Consider the following 20,746-nt stretch of genomic DNA (forward strand, 5'->3'; position numbering starts at 1 on the left):
AGGCCACTCAAAGCCAAACACGCAGGTGTCTGAGCAGTTTTATCTGTTCTGCCTCAGGGCCATCAGATGTGATGGGGACAGCTATGTTTGTCGTTCATGTGTAAAAGGGGCATATTGAAAAGAATGACAGTGGATGGCCATTGGGATGTGTTGATTGCTTCCAAATAGCTATGGGAATATACTGGGTTTCTGAATGGCTAAAAATGAAAGTAAACTGAGTGGCCACTGGGAAAGAAGAAAGGCATTCTAAAGGCCAGGATTAGCCAAAAATAATTATGGTGATGGGCTTCCCCTGTTCTGGGGAGGGAATGAATGGATGAAGCTTTGAAGTGGTCTGTGACTAGTAGCTCAAATTCAAAAGGTGTGGCAAGAGAAGGAATGAGTGATGGTTTTGTTTTCTTACCTATGCTTATCAATTAGAGCAAGCTGGAGTGTGATCGTCTCTTTTGCTGTGTAACCCCTTTGTAGTTATTTGGTTCTAACATTTCAAACTGCTTACTTCAACTGTCAAGCAGGGACAGAATACCCAAAATAAGAAGAGTGACTGCTGAAGAGAATCAGTAGAAGCACTTATCTCCTTTTATGTAAGGAGTTTTCTACTTCACACCAGCAGGCGTAAATGGTAAAATGTCTCTAAGATTGTTTGCTTTTGCAAAAGGCTACATTTCAGCTGGCTGAATAAGAGCCTTTATTAGGCATGTGTTTTACAAGTTGAACCTACACATTTTACTCAGAAGGCGCTGTGGGTTAAACCACAAAGCCTAGGGCTTGCCGATCAGAAGGTCGGCAGTTCGAATCCCTGCAACGGGGTGAGCTCCTGTTGCTAAAACCCTGCTCCTGCCAACCTAGCAGTTTGAAAGCATGAAGGACAAGTAGATAAATAGGTACCGCTCTGGCGGAAAGGTAAACGGCATTTCCGTGCACTGCTCTGGTTTGCCAGAAGCTGCTTAGTCATGCTGGCCACATGACCTGGAAGCTGTACGCCGGCTCCCTTGGCCAATAAAGCGAGATGAGCGCCGCAACCCCAGGGTCGCCCACGACTGGACCTAATGGTCAGGGGTCCCTTTACCTTTTACTACGGAGTTCAGTGGAAATTACTTTTAAATAAGCATCCATAAGATTGCAGTCATACAATCAAAATATAGTTATGAGCAGCTGGAAGTTAGACTGCTTTGTAATTGGAATATGGCAGTTTCCCCATCCACCCATTGTTTGAACTGAACAATGAGCTCACCTGTGTACTGACGACCTTCTGATCAGCAAGCCTAAGAGGCTCAGTGGTTTAGACCACAGTGCCATCCGCTCGCAAGCTCTTTTACCTTTACCTAGACAGCTTTGTAATTGGAATATGGCAGTTTTCCCATCCACCCATTGTTTGAACTGAACTGAACTGAGAGTTTTATTTTCTCTCTCTCTCTTTTTTTTAAAATGAAACTTTCTGGGCTAATGCAGTGGTTCTCAAACTCTTTTTCTCTGGGGCAAGCTTTCAGAATAAAACTGTGCTTGTGCCACAGTGAATTTTTTTTTATTGATAAGATAAACATTGGAGAACACATTGCCACCCAATGCTATTCCTGTTTGCATTAAAATCATAGTAGTCATAGCCAGATTATTTGTATTCAGCTTTTTGGTATATTAAGTGTGCTGGGATTTCTGGTTATGCGAGTGGTCTCCTAACAACTCTCAGTGCCCTTAAACTACGGTTCCCAGGATTCTTTAGGGGAAGCCACTTTCGTTCATATGGTATAAGAGTCTTTGGGGGGGTGAGCCATGATTGTTCAAGTAGTATAAAAGTGCCCCAAATTTACAGTGTGAATGTGATCCCAATTATAGTCAAGGTCTCTCATACACAAACAGATGCCTGTTACTATATAAAAGACAATTCAGAACAATTTAGTAATAAATGAATAATAAAATAACATAGCTAGACAATTAAGAATGCTTATTACTAGCAAGGGCAAAGTGAAGCTCACTCTGGCCTGAGCAGTAGTAGCAACTGCAGAAGCAAGTCCTTAGCACCTGGTGTAATAATAATAATAATAATAATAATAATTTATTTATACCCTGCCCACTCTGGGCGGCTTCCAACAAAACACTAAAATACAATAACCTATTGAACATTAAAAGCTTCCCTAAACAGGGCTGCCTTCAGATGTCTTCTAAAAGTTTCTTTTAAAAGTTTGTTACTAGGAAAAGAATGAGAAACACTTCAGGCTTAACGTAAAATGGCTGGTAGCAAAGCTCTCTCTTCTGGTGATGGTGGGAAAAGCAGCAGCAGAATGAGCCCTTTAGAAAAACTGTGAAGAGGGAGGAGGGGCAAATATTAATAGGAATAGGGTAAAACACCCTGTGTCCATGGGAGTAGCTAAGGGGGGGCCAGGGGGGCAGCTGCCTCTGAATCAATATAAAGGTAAAGGGACCCCTGACCATTAGGTCCAGTCGTGGCCGACTCTGGGGTTGTGGCGCTCATCTTGCTTTATTGGCCAAGGGTCATGTGGCCAGCATGACTAAGCCGCTTCTGGCAAACCAGAGCAGCGCACGGAAATGCCGTTTACCTTCCCGCCGGAGCAGTACATATTTATCTACTTGCACTTTGACTTGCTTTTGAACTGCTAGGTTGGCAGGAGCAGGGACCGAGCAATGGGAGCTCACCCCGTCGTGGGGATTCGAACCGCCGACCTTCTGATCGGCAAGTCCTAGGCTCTGTGGTTTAGACCACAACGCCACCTGCATCCCCTGAATCAATATAAATCAATACAAATCTGAGGTTCTGCCCCCCCCCCACAAAAACCTGCCCCCTAACAAAAAATCCTGGCTATGCCCATGCTGCGCTCTATGATTAGTGGCAGGTGGCAATGGTGATGGTAAACCACAGTGTTCTTAAGAAGAGTATCCCTAGGTAACTGTGCACAGGAATCCAGCCTTATTGTCTAAATGTGCTTAGGACTGCAACCTTGAGTTCTGGTCCTATATATGTTTACTCATAGAAGCAAATCCAGTTGAGTTTAGCATGGTTATACGCAAGTAAGTAGCTCTAGAAATGTATTGGGCATCAGGTTCTGAATATGTTTTCCTAGGAGAGGATCCCTATGGATAATGTGGTAAGGCTTTGTGCCACTTGAAAACAATGGACAGCTCATATAAAATATGCCAACATTTAATTTTCTAAATTATAGAGGAATGTATGATATGAAGGCATTTGTGCTTTGCCAGTGGAAGTCAAAAGCTACAGCTGATGGAGCATGTGTGAAAAGAACATGTTATTTCCATAGTTGCTACTTTTGATCCATGTTATTTCCACAGTTGATATGTCACCCTAACTGTATCTACTCAGCTGTGGCAATGTGCAGGAAGCATCCAGTACATACAAAACAGTAAATTACATCCTTAACACAATTCTGTAATGCCCACAGAGAAAGCATTAAGCGAAAAACAAACCAAGCATTAGCATGTTATGAAATAAAAATGGGAGAAATTAAGCCTGCATCACTGAAGTGCAAATAAACACAAAAGGAACAGATGCTCAGACCAAAAATGGGTTGTAGGCACAAGAATATGGGCACAATTAACTGCAGGTGCAAAACCAGAGACCCAGCTGCAAAACTCCCATGTTTTCACACTGAGATATATATTTTTGTTGGGGTACTCAGTCCCATGCAACATATTAGCAAGTGTTAATATTCACCAAACATGATCTTGGGCAGCCTGGTCCTATGGTCCAGCTAAAATGGATATCCTTGGGAACCAATGTTTCTTCATTTCAAAATCTCTCTCTTGTGCTAATGATCAGAAAGCTGTTGAGTAAGATAATGTGTATTATTATTATTAATAATAATAATAATATACTGCCCTAAACCCTGAGGTTTCAGGGCAGTTCACATAAAAAGATCACAGTATATAAAATTAAAATAAAAGCAAAAACCAAATAATACCTCCTGTATCACAGGAGTAGAAATTTGACAACTTTTCAGCAGGCTAAAGGTGGAGTGGCAAGGGCTACAGGCAGGGAGCCTTTTACAGAAGGTTGCTTCTCCTACTATGCAACCCCAATTTTTGAATTGTGGCAGGGGAATCATGCACACAGGACACATTTGTGCATGCAGTTTCCTATCCAGATGGGAAAAGGCACGTGGAAGCCAGCTTCCATGTATATAGAGCTCTAGTTGGCTCCGGGTAAAGGGATTCAGATATAGATTTCAGCTCATTTAATAACTGATAAAGTTAATCAGATTTTGAAATAATAATTATGAAGTTTGTCAGATCCCCTATTATATTGTCCAGATATTGAACTGTATCCAATTGTGATTTGTAAATAATCTCTATCTCTCTTGTAGCTACCACTATTGCATCATGTGAGCACACACGTGTAGTACATGAAGAATGATGTATATTGCTGGTAATCTATTTATCTAACCCAGAGATCAGCAAACTTTTTCCGCAGGGGGCCGGTCCACTGTCCCTCAGAGCTTGTGGGGGGCTGGAATAAATTTTTAGGGGAAATCCCCCCGACTCGCCCCTCCCTTCTCCACAGCACTGGACGAGCCCCGGTGGCTGTTTACCTGTGCCTTGCGAGTGGCAGGGGCTGGCGGCGGCACGATGAGTGGTGTGAAAGGGCTGTCTCTGGAGAGGGGCTGCCTAAAATGGCACTCAACCAACTGCGGTTCAACAAAGCCCAGCCTTCTTCCTCCTCTAGGCAGGGCGGGGAGAAGCCAGGAGGGAGGGAGGAGACGCCGCTGCCATGGTGTGTATGAGGGAAGGGGGGTAATGGATCAGAATCCCCACATTGATCCACGCGGCGATTCCTGGACTGTCCGTGGGCCAGATCCACAAGGCAATTGGGCCGGCTCCGGCTCCCGGGCCTTAGCTTGCCAACCCATGATCTAACCCCCTGCCGTAGAGCACCTTATACCTGCACAAGCGACGCTGACACAAAACCCCACACATAAAGTAAAATAGAAACATTGCCACCCAACCCACCATGGCCCCTCCACCTCTTCCAACCTTTTTCTTCCTAATGTAACAGTAATGTCTCAACAAATGAATCTGATCTGTAGAAAATGTAACTTGGAAAAAAAGAGACATCGCACATACTTTTGTAAACCAAGAAATCTTTAATAAAAAATACATTTTAAAAAATGGAGGTGAGGTATGAAGAAGTGTGAGATTAAAACAAATGCTCAATATAACAACAAGGCAAGAAATGGTTCTTGTTTCTTCTGGAATGATGTTGTCCATCACTGAGTTTTTAGAATCTAATTGATGCCATAAGGTTTCAGGGTGCGGGGGATAGTAAGAATGATCTACTATGCTACCAAGAGCAATAGAATGAAGAAATCAAAGTCTGCAGGAGGTGATAATAGAACTGTAACAACAATAGTTTCTCAGCACCCCAATAACCAAATAACCCATTTATAGATTAGTGCAGACTGTTAATATAGAATGTATGCTCCACATTATATGTCAGACAAGTTATCGTGTGGATTCTAGCTTAATTCAGTGCCCTTATGTACACTTTTAATTCAACGTCCTTTTCTACTTGCTGACTCTTGAGACTATTAGCTCTACAAATGTCATGCATTATTTGCACAGCCAAATAGAACTTTGCTTTGTTCATATTATCAGATATACTATTCTCTTCTGGTCTCTATTAAGCATTCAAATTCACATGACTTTGTTTACACAAAGCTGTGACATACTGATCTATCAATGTCTCTCTTGAGGATTGATTTCATGTACAAACAATGCTTTGGACACAGATTACAGCATTCTTTTCCTCTTTATATACTGGGTTTTTAGCTTTTGCTGCAGGTATGAAGTTCCTAAACAGAAGAGAATAAAGCTACCTGGCAAGTTAATAAAAGAAAACAAATCTAGACCAGGGTACCAAATTTATGTATTTTTGAAGGCGATTCTATCATCAAATATGTATGTTTGCAAACATATATAACCTAAAAGTAAGATAGGATAGAACACTGAAGTTGAAAACATTTGTCTTTTCCTTACAAATTAAAATGTGGGTAAACTTTTTATGTTGCTGCTTAATTAAAATTGGGTAGGGGCAGCAACATGCACCACCAGCGTGGCAAAACACATGTCTGCAGTGTATTCATGTCCATTTGTGATGGCAAGGCTTGCCCTATAATGAGAAATGAATCTGAGGAATCGAATGCTGCTCATCCAAGCTCACTGTGGAAAAATAAAGGAAGTAGGAGTTCATGAGAATTCTCCAGTGACATCTTCTGCTGTCTCATATCTAAGTTGTTGGCTAAGTTGTTGGCAGAGGGATAGTGGCTTGCTGGACTAAAGCAAGCACAACCCTGCTTGAAACAGGCTGTGAGCAGGGCTGTCCTGCTTGTAGCAGCTTTTGGTGATCACTCCTGCTTGAAATGCGCACATCACCTCTACTAACAACTGAACAAGGCTCCAGCCTCACATGATGTATCTGTTGCATTTGTCAACCCTCCATGAGTGCTGAACTGAGGCTGTGTTCATATAACTATGTTATCTGCAAAAAATCAATAAATAACATTTTTAAAGGCTTGTCCTAGTCAATATCATTCAAGTGAAATATTTGCAGTGACACTGTCATTGTTTTTTAGTGTGTGCTGTTGTTTGTCTTTTCAAATTTTAGAACAGAAAATGTAACACTTATAACATTGATTATCCTTTCTCCCGAGGCCAGCATAAAATGTGTGAATATGCTAGCAAAATTAATATTTCATTAAAGGAAGGATTACATTTCCTATACAGTTACAGCTACACATGTAAGTTAAATTATTTGAACTATGATTTTGGCAATGTTATATGCTTGGGTAATTTTCAGCTTCTCGTCGCATGGTGCAAGGTAATGAATCAGCATTAGGACAGGCTGTCAGAATACTTTCACATGGTTCTAGAACACACATTCTTTAGGACAGGTTCTGAAGGCAGGCTTATTAAAGCTAAGGCATCTACATCTGGGCAGTGCCTGAATGAGAAGACCATTTGCATTCCCAACCAATTTCACTGGCTGGCTCAGAAATAGGACTTCAGGCACAGATCTTAGATTGCCAGCAGGATCACGCGGATGCAGGGTGCAAACTATTTAAGAATTAAAAGTTAATGACGAGAGCCCGGGTCCTGGTGAACAGCTGAAAGTGAAGCCCCACCATGGGCAAGCAAGAGGCATGGAGACCCACCCTCCCGGATGGAGGCAGTTCTGGAGCAGCGCTCCAACCTGATTTCCTGCTTCCTGGTGACTCAAGCCCTGACACCCAGGTGGCTGTGTTTTGCATTAAGTTTCTGAATCATCTTTGAGAGACTGCCACCACCCCCAACCCCCGAGCACTGAAGCAACCAAAGCTAGACCATGATGCTCCAGTAGGGCCACAGCTGTCATAGCTGTCAACTTTTCCTTTTTCTTGCGAGGAATCCTATTACGAATAAGGGAATTTTCCTTTAAAAAAGCGAAACGTTGACAGCTATGGCTGATATACAAGCCTGTGAAGGTAGAATGCACTCCTTGCCACAACTGCTACCTGTACCTCCCAGACAGTAATGATATCTAGATACCTGTTTGTCTTGTTAACTATAAAACACCTAGATACCTGGTTAAGAAACAATTTTCCAAATTAATTGATATTGTTATAATTTGGCTATCATTGGGGGGAATATTGGAAAATTAATAAAAACTTATTTGTCGAAGAAGAAACAATTTTCCATATGCCATAAACTAGTGTTTCTGGGGGAATAATAATTGTTGCTGTAACGTGAGCACTTTTACAAGGCTTTTAAAATAGTCCTCAGTTTCTTATATGCCTTATTTATACACCGCACTTTCTGAACAAATAAAAATTACTGCTGAAGGAAGTCACTAAAGGGCTATTACTATTTAAAGTACGTACTTTTGTCAACATTTTATCTACTTTCAACAGACATGGCTATTCCTTAAAATAATATGATGTATAATAGAAACAGCTATTAATCACAATATGTAATTATAAAGATGTACTGCCAGACCAGTACTTAAATGTACCATTGAACCATTATTTAAACCTCATTGGAATTAATGAGAAGTACAGAATAATATTTAAATTGTGTAAAAGCTCAAATTCTTGTCACCTTTTTGCCTCTCTCAGTATTAAAACTTTTATTCAGAAGTATGTTGCCAACCTCACAGATTATCAGATACTATGTTGGAATATGGCTGCAAGGAGAACCCATACTGATTTCATTAGACATTGAGTTAATGAGTTTTGCTATAATTCAGTGGATCTAGTGACAAATAGGTATAGATTCCTAGCATTTATAATTAATACACTTGGAATCCGTGGCTTTCTGTATGTATGATATTCAGCAACATACACATTCAGATTATATGCTTTTGATGACACACTCTTTGATAACATGCTATGGAAGGAAGAGCATAATCTGAGTGAATAGTGAAAAAATCACTGATCCAGTAATTGTATTCTCCAGTGTCTTAAATTGGTGGTTTTCAAACTGTTCCTAAGAACCCTGGGATTCCCTGGGATCTTCTCAGGAGGTTCTTAGTGTGAAAATACAGCAATGTCAGAAAGACATCTTATTCACCACAACTGAGCTTCCTCTATGACCGGGGAAGGGGGACCTGTCACTGACTTCAGTTCCCATCAGCTCCAGCCAGCATGTTCAGGGATGATGGGAGTTGTAGTCTAGCAATATCTGTTGAGCTGTAAATTCCCCACCCATATCCTACAATGTCTTATATTGAGAAAACACTGGACACATTATAGTGCTCAAGAGTCCATTTTGAGGATGAGCAATTACCTAAACCTTTGTGGCTTCACTGGCACTCTAGAACAGGATAGCGATGTAATGCTCTCCAGATATTGTTCTATTACAACTCCCATCAGCCCCAGCCAGCATAGCCAATGGGTCAGGGATGAAAAGAGTTGTAGTCCAACAACATCTGGAAGACAAAATGTTGGCTACCCCTATTCTAGAATGTGTTCTAGAATGCTACGCCACATATAGGGCTTCTGCAAGCAGGACCCAGCAACAAAATTATGCAGTATGGAGAGCTTCTGTTCATGGTTTCAGCCATTCCATTCTTCCTTCCAGTTTCCTGCCCCCCCTCAACTGACCCCAAAGTATGTATTTAGTGTCTAGTGAGCATTCTCAGTCCTTGTTGACTTGGGTTTCTTCCTCCATTTTTATGTTTTTTTAGGGCAGGTACTACATTAAAGTCATTGATTTCTCCATTGATGTCTATGGGAGCTATCTTAAGTTCCTTTGAACATTTTCAAATCACTTTTTGGAGTGGAGCAGGAATAATAATAATAATTTTATTATTTATACCCTGCCCATCTGGCTGGGTTTCCCCAGCCACTCTGGGCAGCTTCCAACAGGATATTAAAAACACACTAAAAGGTCAAACATTAAAAACTTCCCTAAACAGGGCTGCCTTCAGATGTCTTCCAAAAGTCAGATAGTTGTTCATTTCCTTGACATCTTATGGGAGGGCATTCCATAGGGCGGGCGCCACTACCAAGAAGGCCCTCTGCCTGGTTCCCTGTAACCTCACTTCTTGCAGTGAGGACTAGTCCTGTCCTATGACTTGCAAAGGTTGCAGTACTCTGAAAATGCCACGGCTTGTCTTTCTACACCGGTGGTTTTGCTTTATTTGACATTTCTGCCTCTACCCCCCCCCCCCCCCGCAGTTGGCATGTATGGCATTATCTCATTATATCTCCACAACAATTTTGTGTGGTAGGTTAGGGAAAGAGGTCATGACTTACCCAAGGCTATGCGGTGGCTTTGTGACTAAGCAGGGACTTGAATGCGGGTCTCACCCACTCTTGCCCAACACTTTATCCGCTTCATCCAAGTTGGTTCTTGTATAGTTATCAAGATTATTTGATGAATGCAAATCTTCTCTCTGGAAGGCTGGTGTCACTACAAAGCTAGCAGAAGTGCTGATATATTTGCAATCAATGTTTCCCATCATAGAATGGGGATTTCCCTAATCAGAAGAAAGGTATAAATATAGCACTGAGCTGGTGAACCATTGCAGCTAAGAATATGAACAATGAACTTAGGTCCCCTGCTTCAAATTTCACCTTGGCCTTAAACTCACTAGGCTACATTAGGCAAACCACAACCTCTCAGCCTCTGCATCTGCAATATGGGGATAACTGACCTACTTAGAGAGTTGTTTTAAGAATAGAGTATGAAACAATTCACCCATGGAAGGTGTTTTAATCTACTTTAGTTTTTTATTTTGATCCAAATGGGAATATATTGCTTTTCTATAACTTCCGTAACTTTTAAAACCATTTTCCGTCTTAAAACTATTTTCCATCATCAGCCTAGATAGCTCAGTTAGAGTGTGGTGGTGACAACGCCAAAGTTGCAGGTTCGATCCTCATATGGGACAGCTGCATATTCCTGCATTGCAGATGTTGGACTAAATGATCCTCAGGTTTCCTTCCAACTCTATGATTCTAATAAACTTTTATCTTGTTTCATAAACTTAGGTAGTCTCAGCTTGCTGTAAGCACTCTCATGCCTGGAAACCATACCTTGTGTTCCCTTGAGAGGCTTCAGGGAGACCCCAGGGGAGAGTTTAGGCTGATTCATAAGGGGTAGCCTGGTATATACACTCTCCACTTTTTTCTTGTAGCAATGACTTGTTTAAAGTGAAAGAGTAGACTGAGCATAGGGGTACATTGTGTTTGCTAGGAACACTTTCCCCTTGGACAGCACAGGACGTAGGGTGGCCCAACACTTCTAATACTCCCTTTCCAATACCCCTTTCCCTGAGTAGCGCGGGAAATAGGAAATCCTGCAGGTGAGCAAAACTTTTTTACAATTCAGTATGTTATGTATCTTCAGGTAAAACAGAATCATGAGTGCTGATAGTATCTTTATCTGTTTAACGTTATAGCTGGGAGCTGTTACGCTCTGAAGCTGCTCACTGGCACTGTCTGTCAAACCCACTGCCTCAGCTTTCAAAAGCTGTACTTGTCAATTTTCATATTATGCACATATCACATGGTAAATCAAATGGTTGAAGAAAAACAATCAGTACCAACCCCCCCTCAAAAAAAAACAGCCAAAGCAGAAGACCTATGAAACATTATAAAAAGGTAAAGGGACCCTGACCATTAGGTCCAGTCGTGGCCGACTCTGGGGTTGCGGCGCTCATCTCGCTTTACTGGCTGAGGGAGCCGGCGTACAGCTTCCGGGTCATGTGGCCAGCATGACTAAGCCGCTTCTGGCGAACCAGAGCAGCACACGGAAACGCCGTTTATCTTCCCGCTGGAGTGGTACCTATTTATCTACTTGCACTTTGATGTGCTTTCGAACTGCTAGGTTGGCAGGAGCAGGGACTGAGCAACGGGAGCTCACCCCGTCGCTAGGCTCTGTGGTTTAACCCGCAGCGCCACCTGCGTCCCCATGAAACATTATAGAATGGTATAAAAGCATATGTGGGGTTTTCTTTTTTAAGCCAGTTTGTCTGTCACTTGCTCTCACTGCTCATTTGTACCTGTGGATCTCCTTTATCAGGACAGTTAAGGATTTAACATTCCAAACAACTCCTACTAGCACTGATTATTTTTCATATTGTAACGGCAGGTTAGATACTTCACAAAACAACAAATGATGTGCTCCCTCTTCCATTTCAACCCCCTTTCGCAAAACTCTACTTTCTCTACCCTTCATGCTCCCCATCCATCACTGTGGTCATTGCTTCAGTTAGAAGCGGCCACATACTGTATAACGTTTTCATTAGATTGTATCACCTATATACGGACTGTTGGCAGTTTAGACTGCAATTCAAAGTCCACTTACCCATGAATAAGCCCTACTGAATTCAATTGGACTTACTTCTGAGTAGACATGGTTCAGATTGCAGCCTTAATGATGAGACCTTGTTGGAGGGGTTTGTCAAACATTTGGACATTGGAAAGAATATAAATGCAAAGTATAATTAAGCCATACTAGTAACCTTTGATGAGAGATGTTTAGGCCCTGCCCCAGGTTTTAGGAACCCTGGATGTGTTTCTATTGGTAACCCCCCACAATGGTGGTACTGCCAGACTTCCCCTCTCTTAAACAAGTAAACAGTCAGGTAGGTTTACCTGTTGGCAGTGATGTAAAGAGCTAGGAGACAAGTGACCACTGATTAGCAGCTTGTAGCTGACACATTTTATCTTCCACAGCACTGTTAGAGATTAAATGTGGCAGCTGCCAGGCACCCACCTGAGCTAAGTATCCCTTTTGCTCCCAGGCCATTACAGTGATACCCTGGCAGGTAAGCACACCTGGTGGAATCGCTGCCAAGTGATGGCTGGGGATGGTGACAGACGTCCAGGCAAAGCATCAGCTCAGCTATCCCCTGCTGGAGTGTGTGGCTGGTAGCAATTGCCCCCGTATGCTGAACACCAGTGCTGGGCTTGTAGATGCTGTTGCCGGCCAAAAAACTTCAGTATATATTTTTTTAAGATTCAGCATTCAATTTTTAAAAGACTATTCTAAAAGAGTCAGGATAGTATAGTGGTTAGAGTGTCAGACTACAGCTCAGGAGACCCCCGTTCAAATCCCCCCTCAGCCATGAAGCTCACTAGGTGTCCTTGGCCATTCACTATTTCTCAGCCTAACCTACCTCACAGGGTTATTATGAGGATAATGGGCGGGGGGGGGGGGGGGGCGACCCTCAACACTGTCTTGAGCTCCTACCAGGAAAAGTGAGACATGAAAATCTAATTAATAAAATGGGGGATAAATAAATAAAAAACTCTGAGGAAAGTTAGATGAAAATGAATTATTCCATCTGTAATACATGTTAACACCCCCCTACATATTTGTAGTTATTTATAACATCCAAAGGGATGTCAAAAGATTTGAGTTTTCCCCCAACCCATTAGCTGCGGCTGTTCATATGCCATGTGCTCTGCTAAAGTAAAAGGAAATACCAAACACCTCTCATCTTTTATTATAATTAAACGGGTCAGTTTTACACAAATATCTGCAGTTTCCCCTGCAGGTACACGATTCATGGAATATAGCCTAACAGCTCAATCCTCTGTCTTTCTCAGATAAAAAGGTCCCATCATGTTTAGTGGGACTGACTGTTAGCCAAGTGTGGCTAATGAGTTGAACCTGACTTGAGAGTAGACTCCATTTCTTAGTGGTATTTACTTTTGAGTAAACAAGCATGGGATCAGGTTGTATGTCTGATATGAATTACTGGGTACTAGGCTTTTCATCCTATTTTCTTAATTTACTTTTTAAAGAACTGAAACTTACTTAATGGGAGATATAAAGCACTGTCTGCCTCAGGAAAATGTGTCCCAGTGGTGATATTAGACAAAAAGCATGAAAAATGTTTTTCAAAACACTAGAGTGCATAAAGCATTAATGAACATTAATGTCTAGAACTGCATATATTACATGAAAAAGGATGTGTATGTGTTTAAATTACAAATCACATTCTTTATGTTGTTATGGTTTTTTGGGTTTATTTTTTTTTTAATAGCAGTTCTGTTTTTTAAAAAATTGCATCATGGAGTGACATATATTTCTGAATACACAAATTAATGTTTAAAAGATTATGACAATCTTTAAAAGCCAATAATTTCTTTAAAATCTCATATTAAGTGTGATCTAGCTGTCTGATTCTTGGGTTCTGTATGCTTTGGCACAACAGAAGAAACAGAATCATTTCTCTTCATTCTCCTGAGAGAAACTTCACTGGACCGTACCATTACCCAGATAAAAAAGGAAGATGACTTATTGTTATCCATTAATTTGCATATTTCTTTTTTAAAAACGTTATAAATGAATCCATAATATCATTGTAAAAATGTTGAAGTATACATCTATGAAATAAAATGGTCAAACCTGAGGTAAATATTTGAGGGCAAATATGGACTCTTTCCTAAAAGGAGTTTAGTGGCCTAGTCCGTTGTCTGAGGGGAATAGAAAGGCGAAGGATTTCTTCAAGTCAAAGGGCCACTCTGGAAATCTTACAGGGCTTCATAGCTATATCTTAGGAGACTTTATGAGTCCCTCTTAATTATTTTGAGGATATAGCATATTGTAAGGTCTGTTGGGAGCGCCATTTGACATCAGTATCACTATTCAAGCAGGGGTAATTTCCAGATTTTCTTCATGATAATGAGATAAAAAAGGGAACTATCAAGAGAGACATTTGCTTAAATGTTGTTCACTGCTTTGCGTATTTGTAATTAAAAGGTGGTTTTGAAGTGTATTTAATGAGCAAGCATTAGATATTCAGCCCATATGAGAGACAAGGATTACCTTCTGAGTAATTGATGGCAATGAGCAGGTGAGGAGAGAGTAATTTCTAAACACACCTAATATAAACTGAGTAAAACACATAGTTGTGGTTTTTTGTTTTCAAAAAATGATTAATCACGTGAAATTAGTTCTCTGAAGTCCTATGGGGCAGTTGTTCCCTTAATCCTTGCTAAGTTCTATAGGATTTAAATATTTTGGATTTTTTTAAAGGTACTCTGAGGAGATGTTTGGCTGGATCATATGGGTTTACCTAATGATGGGCCTTTTGTTTATGTGCTTCCAGAATGGCTGAAAACTTTAATAATGTAGTGCTATGCATGTCTACTCAGAAGTAAGACCCATTAAATTCAATGGAGCTTACCATCAAGCAAGTGTATATAGAATTTCAGACTTAAATCAATTCAGGATTTTAATGTTTGTATGTTGTTTTATCGTATATTTGAATGCTGCTTGTTTTTTATGATATTATGCAATCTAGAAATTTTCTCAGATAAAAAATTTATAGGTACCAGATGCAGAATAGACTCACTGAAATGAATGGACAAGTTACTGGACTCGATTTATTTCAGTACATCTACTCTGAGAATGACTAAAACCTCACCATTATTAGCAATTGGTGACTGGTTTTTCATTGTTCAAGGGAAATTGAGAGTCGGTTATAAGCACTGTTATCACATATTAAAACTTTTAAACATTCTATTTTAGGTATTATTACTTAAAACATGGATTTGCAGCGCATCATTTTTGTGGAAGAATAAAGAATCACAAATCTATGACAAGGTAAGGAGGAAGCAAGAAAAGGTAAGAAAATACAAATGTTTTTCTGTCTGAAACTTCCAACATTCAGCTACATAGGATGGCCCCAAGTATTATGAGAGAGAAAAATTTCACTTTCTTCACACTATGCATAATATGTTATCTCCTAATAACCCTTCCCTTTCAAACAAAAAAAGCCCAAAATGATGTTTTCAACACAGGGGAATTGCTTCAGCCGCTTGATAATTTCAATTGTCCTTTTCCAGTTGCATGAGTTCAGGAGAAGGTGTCACCCCCCACCCCCCGGGCATGGAGGGTGGTAAAGTAGGCCCAGACCCAAGGACATGATAGAGTCCTACTCTTTCTCATGTGATATTAATTGTGTGGGGAAATTAAATGTCCAAAGAGGGTTATTGTATTCTAAAAACATTACACCATGACAAATAGAAGAATGTGTTAAAAATGCAAAAAAAAAAGAATATTTTTCTGCTCCGCTGCATGAATATTTTGACATATTTACACAAAGTAACTATGAAACTATCTTAGATAACACTCAATTCTTATTACTTTAAATTATTCCATTAACCCAAGTATTTCCTAAACTTGCAAAACGCTATACAAATGCAAATTAATCATCTTCAATTCCAGATTATATTCCAGTCTAAAAAGCTATTTGTTGATAAATTTGTACGTGTAAGGCAAACAAAGCAGGTATGCAATGAGTGAAAACCTTATTATAAAATATTGGACATGTAGGTTTGTACCAGTCAAGTTGTCACTGTAGTAGTTGAAAAGCATTAGAGTAGTATATGGATTAGCTATTTACCATCTAAATAAAAGTTAAATGTATTTTAACTTGTTAGTCTTTATGGCGCCAGAAAACTCTTTGTTGCACTTAAATTGCTCCATTTGTATCCCAAGGTTAGAACAGCACTTTATCCTGTGAAATTGCAAATTCCAGTGGGTTAGCTGTGTTAGTGTATAAAAGCAAATACAAAAAGGATCATGTGACACCTTAAAGACTAAAAAATGTATTGTGTTCATGAATGCTGTTGCCTGAGTCTTTACCTTTAAAGTAAAAGACTATTATTTGGGCTTGTTGCAAGCTAGGCTTGGTTAACTTGCCCAAGGCTACACTGTGAATTTCAGAGTCAAGTAAGAATTTGAACCCAGATTTTGGTATTCCAACTCAACACTCTCTTAGTGAGGGTATTACTCATTTTGTACTACTGATACTACTGATACGACTGGTGTAATGTTTCTGACATCTAGAAGTAACAAAAGGCTCAGTAGTCAGGGGTCAGCAACCTAAGGCCCATGGGCTGGAAGCAGCCCGCAGAGGTCGTTCAAGCGGCCCACGAACAGAGCTGCCCGCTCGCGTGCTGTGATAAACTGGCGCAGTGTGGCACGGGGACCTGCTTCTGCGGTGCCAGAAATCAAATCTGCGCATGCGCAGAAATTCAAAATTGTGTCTGCGCAGACACAGATGCCGAAAATTGCACGGGCGCATGATCCAGCCCACGGAGAGATCTCTGCCGGACCGATCCGGCCCAGGCAAGATAAACCTTGCTGACCCCTGGTTTAGACCGCAGCACCACCCACTTGGTGGTTTGAATCCGAGTGACGGGGTTTGCTCTTGTTGCTCTGTCCCAGCTCCTGCCAACCTTAGCAGTTCAAAAGCATACCAACGTGAGTAGATAAGTAGGAACCGCTGCAGCGGGATGGTAAGCAGCATTTCTGTGCACTCTGGCACCCGTCACAGTGTCCTGCTGTGCCAGAAGTGGTATAGTCATGCTGGCCACATGACCCTTAATGCTGTCTGTGGACAAATGCCAGCTACCTTGGCCTGAAGCGAGATGAGCGCCGCACCCCATAGTCAAATTTGACTGGACTTAACCGTCCAGTGGTCCTTTACCTTTAGAAGTATCAATTTCAATAGAATTTTTTTTTAATTGAAATTCTTATATTAAATTATGCAAAAGGTATAACAGGTCTAGGAGCTTTGGTCACCAGGTAATAATATGCTTAATACATTCAGAAACAACTTTGTAAATAGGCTGTAGCTCTGCAACTCATGATATTATATATTATGCTCAGTACAGTATTTATGTTGTTCACCCTGCATCTAAACTTTCAGAGTGGTGCTGATTTCTGTATTAATTACAGGGCAGCATGCATATGTTAGTGTCTGTTTCTGGATTCATTTTCAGAATGCAGGTTTGCAAATAAGGGAATTTCCTGCTAAGGTTGCCTAGAAATAACTCAAAAGTTTTCTGGGCTTTTTGTGCTTTTTCCACAGGAGGGCACAATTTGGCTCTTTACATTTATACTTAGTATGAACAGTCTACATTTTAAAAAGGAAATCCTGACTGCACAAGGCAAAGTGTATCTGAGCAGATATTTTTTTGATCTGCCTTATTAAAATATATTAATATTTCAGTATCTGAGAAAACCACATTTAACTAAACTTGTTTTGTTATAGTCTTCAAACTATGTTTTAATGTATAGACCTGACTGAATGAAAACCTGTAGAGGGTGGTACTACTCAGAGTAGACCCACTGAAATTAATGAATATGACTAAGTTAGGTCCATTAATTTACTTAGGTTTATTTAAGTAACACCCTAAATTTAAATTTAAGAGCACAACTACATACAGTTTATGACCAAACAAGTATTTAGCTTGTAAATAATTTACAGATGAAATATGAGATTAATTCTTATGCTTTTTTTGCAACATACTTTAAATTGCCCGCAAATACTTTTTATCAACATTTTTCTCAGAATACATCTTATGTGAAGAAATTAAATTCATAACATTTCAACCTATATTTTATACAAGTCAAGTATTCTGGATTTTTTAACAAAAAAATTCACCATACCATAATTCCTAAACATATAGTAAATGAAGAATTTAATGACACTTTTAGTTAATGGAGAAATGTGTTACCCCTAAGTTTCTGCACCGAAACAATCTGCTTGTGGGTATACTACTGCTTTGGTATCTAGGACCTGCTACCTGTAATAATACTTGAAAACACATACAATTTAAAAAGTTAGTGTCTCTTCTCTACAAACTGTGCAATTATTTTTCAGGATAAATGATACCTAACACGTTTTGGTCACTACCTGGCAAATATGTCTAATTTTGTCTTTACTAAATCTCTTTGAAACAAATGAAACTGAATTTTCATTGCTTTGACTTGAATGTCCAATATGATCCTACACATATTTAGTCAGGAAGTCCTACTGTGTTCAGTGGGAATCACTCCCAGGTAAGTGTGTAAGGCATTAGTCATGACTAACTGTAGCAGGATTCTAGGTCTTTAAATCTGGAGTGTATGTATATTTATTTCCTTATATTCAAAGACTTACAACCCAGAATGTTACAAGTAGCTAAAATCATATTCCTATAGCACAATATGCATAAACTTAAAACTATACCCTTAAAACTATACCCATCTACACTCAAGATCATCTTGTTTGTATGTGCTCTTTTGAAACAGGGCCATAGTGCCTAATTTCTGGCAGAGGCTGGCCCTGGATTACTACATTCAAACAACTACATGAGGTTGAGCTCTGAGCATTATGGAAAACTGACTCAAGTAGAAATACTGTATTTAAAAATTAGCACCTTGATTATATTTGGCGGGGTTGAGAGCTCCAAAGCACTGGAAAAAAAGCAGACATTTAAGCCAATTTATATGAATTCCACTTCGTTCCTATTCCATAATTTCACAAACTAAAACAATTTACCTGAAGAGAAAATAGATAGGCTTTCAAGTCCGTCAATGTCCCCTTCTTCCAAGGCTGCCTTCTCAACCCATTATTACACTATTTGCAAGAAATCTGTCAACAACCATCTCAATTTTCCAGCGAAGGAGCCTTCATTTCAATATCACGGATTCCCCCCTCAACGCTATTTCAAAAAACACGGTTTTGGAAAAGCATGCCCATCTGGAAACCAGAATTTTCAACAGTGAGAACTTCAAATCCGACGATATGGCGATCAGGATCAACACCTTATAAAAGCACACATGCAAGCACGAACGAGAAATTTAATAAAAGAAAACCAGGCGTAAGCGGAAACAAGCTTCCAATATTCCATCTGGATATGAAAGAATGCAGCAGGTATCCCCCCCCCCCTTTCTAAATTTCCACTCGTCCTCTTCCTTGGGAGTTCTTCGTATTTTCAATCCTCTTCATGTGGCTTTTATCATTTTTAAAAGATAGAAAAAAAATGGACAATTTATTTTGCTGAAGTATTTCAGTCGTGTGCCTGATCTTGACAGTTCGTAGATCTTCTCCTCGTAACATCAGGCCTTTATTTGCAAACTCCAGCCTTCCGTATATACATACAGCAAAAGAGAGGAGTGGGGGAAAGAAAGAAAGAAAGAAAAACGGATAAAAAGAGAACAGCAAAGCACCCATATACGCAACTCGGAGCTGCCATCAGCTGCCTGCGCGGCGACGCAGACTGAAAAGCCTCCCCAGCGAGTGCATGGATGGATCTCTCGGCTTAGGGAGGCAGGAAAGCAGTGAGCAAGCGAAACAGAAGCAGCAACAGAAGAAGGAGAGGGAGAGAGAAAAAGGGGAGGTTGTTGGTGTTTGGCGCCGGTGGAGGGAGTCATTCCTACAGCTGCACTTCCGGTCGGCATTTTGTTCTGAGAGGGAGCGAGACCGACGCTCACATTCACGCAGGCTCCTTTTTCCCTCTCTCTCTTCTCTCTCTCCTCCCTCCCCATCTCCTCCCTCCCCGGTACCGACTCACCGTGGCCTAAGCAGTCCCCTCCCTGCCCCGCCCCACCCGCCCGCGTACACAGAGGAGGCGGAGAGGCGGCGGCGGTGGTGACGGCGGCGGAAGAGAAGGAACAAGCCGCGGCAGAGGAGATTCCCCCTCCTCCCTCCTCCCTCCCTCCCTCCCGCTCGCTCGCTCCTCTCCTCCCTCCCCTCCCGGGGTTGGTCGGTCGGTCGGTCGGTCGTTCGGTGCGTGAGGTGTTTATCGAATCCGGCTCGGCCCCGGCCCGTGTGGATGTTGGCGGCGTGAATCGGGCTTGGTGGGAGGACGACGGCAAGGAGGGGAAGGAAGAAGAAGAAGAAGAGGAGGAGGAGGAAGAAGAAGAAGAAGAAGAAGAGGAGGACGGCGGCGGCGGGGAGGACGGCAAAGACGACGGCGGCGGCGGCGACTTAAGGGATTCGCTTCGGCCGCTCCCGCCCGTCCCCGGCTCTACATGTTCGCTGCACTGAGGAGGAGACGGAAGAGGAGCCAGCCCCCCTCCCGGCCCGGATTATTGTTGTTATATTATCTCCCCTCCTCCTCTCGCTCCGCGGCGGCCCAGCGGCGGATCCTCTGAGGAGGGAGGGGGGCGGATTTTTCTCCTTCCTCCTTCCCCCCCCCACCGCTTGGCTTTCGGTTGGCTTCAGACGGTGTTTTGCTCAGGTAAAAGCCCCCCCTCTTCCCCCCCTTTCAGGTTTCTCCTCTTCCTCCTCCTCCGCGAAAGGGAAGCCGCGAGCTGGGCCTCCTCTTAGGCGAGGCGGCCCAGTCAGGGGAATCAGCCTTTTCGGCCGGTGTGGGAAAAAGGAGAGGAGTGGGGCGGCGGGGGTGAGGGGAAGAGAAATAATGAGTGGCAGCCGAGGGGTGGGGGGTGTTTTCACGTTTCTCCCCGCCTCCGCCTCCTCCCGGGGTTTGGCGGAGGAGAGAATGGT

General features: G+C 41.6%; 1 protein-coding gene and 1 long non-coding RNA gene across 10 annotated transcripts in view; one reads left to right on the forward strand and one right to left on the reverse strand.

The window, feature by feature from the left end:
- Positions 1-5,091: 5,091 nt before the first annotated feature.
- LOC310744504 lies at positions 5,092-18,914 on the reverse strand. Of its 2 annotated transcripts, none has more exons than XR_014539576.1 (3): positions 18,797-18,914; positions 9,759-9,982; positions 5,092-6,505 (listed from the first exon to the last, which is right to left on the reverse strand). It is a non-coding gene; the product is annotated as an uncharacterized lncRNA (long non-coding RNA). The 2 variants fall into 2 exon arrangements; XR_014539577.1 differs by lacking the exon at positions 18,797-18,914 and adding an exon at positions 13,165-13,852.
- Positions 13,931-20,746, forward strand: part of NIPBL (NIPBL cohesin loading factor) — a 129,090-nt gene continuing 122,274 nt past the window's right edge. The window contains exons 1-2 of one of the 8 annotated variants that reach the window (XM_083575449.1): positions 13,931-14,116; positions 14,992-15,087. The gene's annotated coding sequence lies outside the window, so the exon portion shown is untranslated. Of the gene's footprint in view, positions 14,315-14,991; positions 15,088-18,476; positions 20,481-20,746 lie in introns of those variants that run through there. The other 7 variants (XM_083575450.1, XM_083575451.1, XM_083575453.1 and 4 more) reach the window with 7 other exon arrangements.

The sequence above is a fragment of the Podarcis filfolensis genome, assembly GCF_964270895.1.
Source record: "Podarcis filfolensis genome assembly, chromosome: 11".
Lineage (NCBI taxonomy): Eukaryota > Metazoa > Chordata > Lepidosauria > Squamata > Lacertidae > Podarcis > Podarcis filfolensis.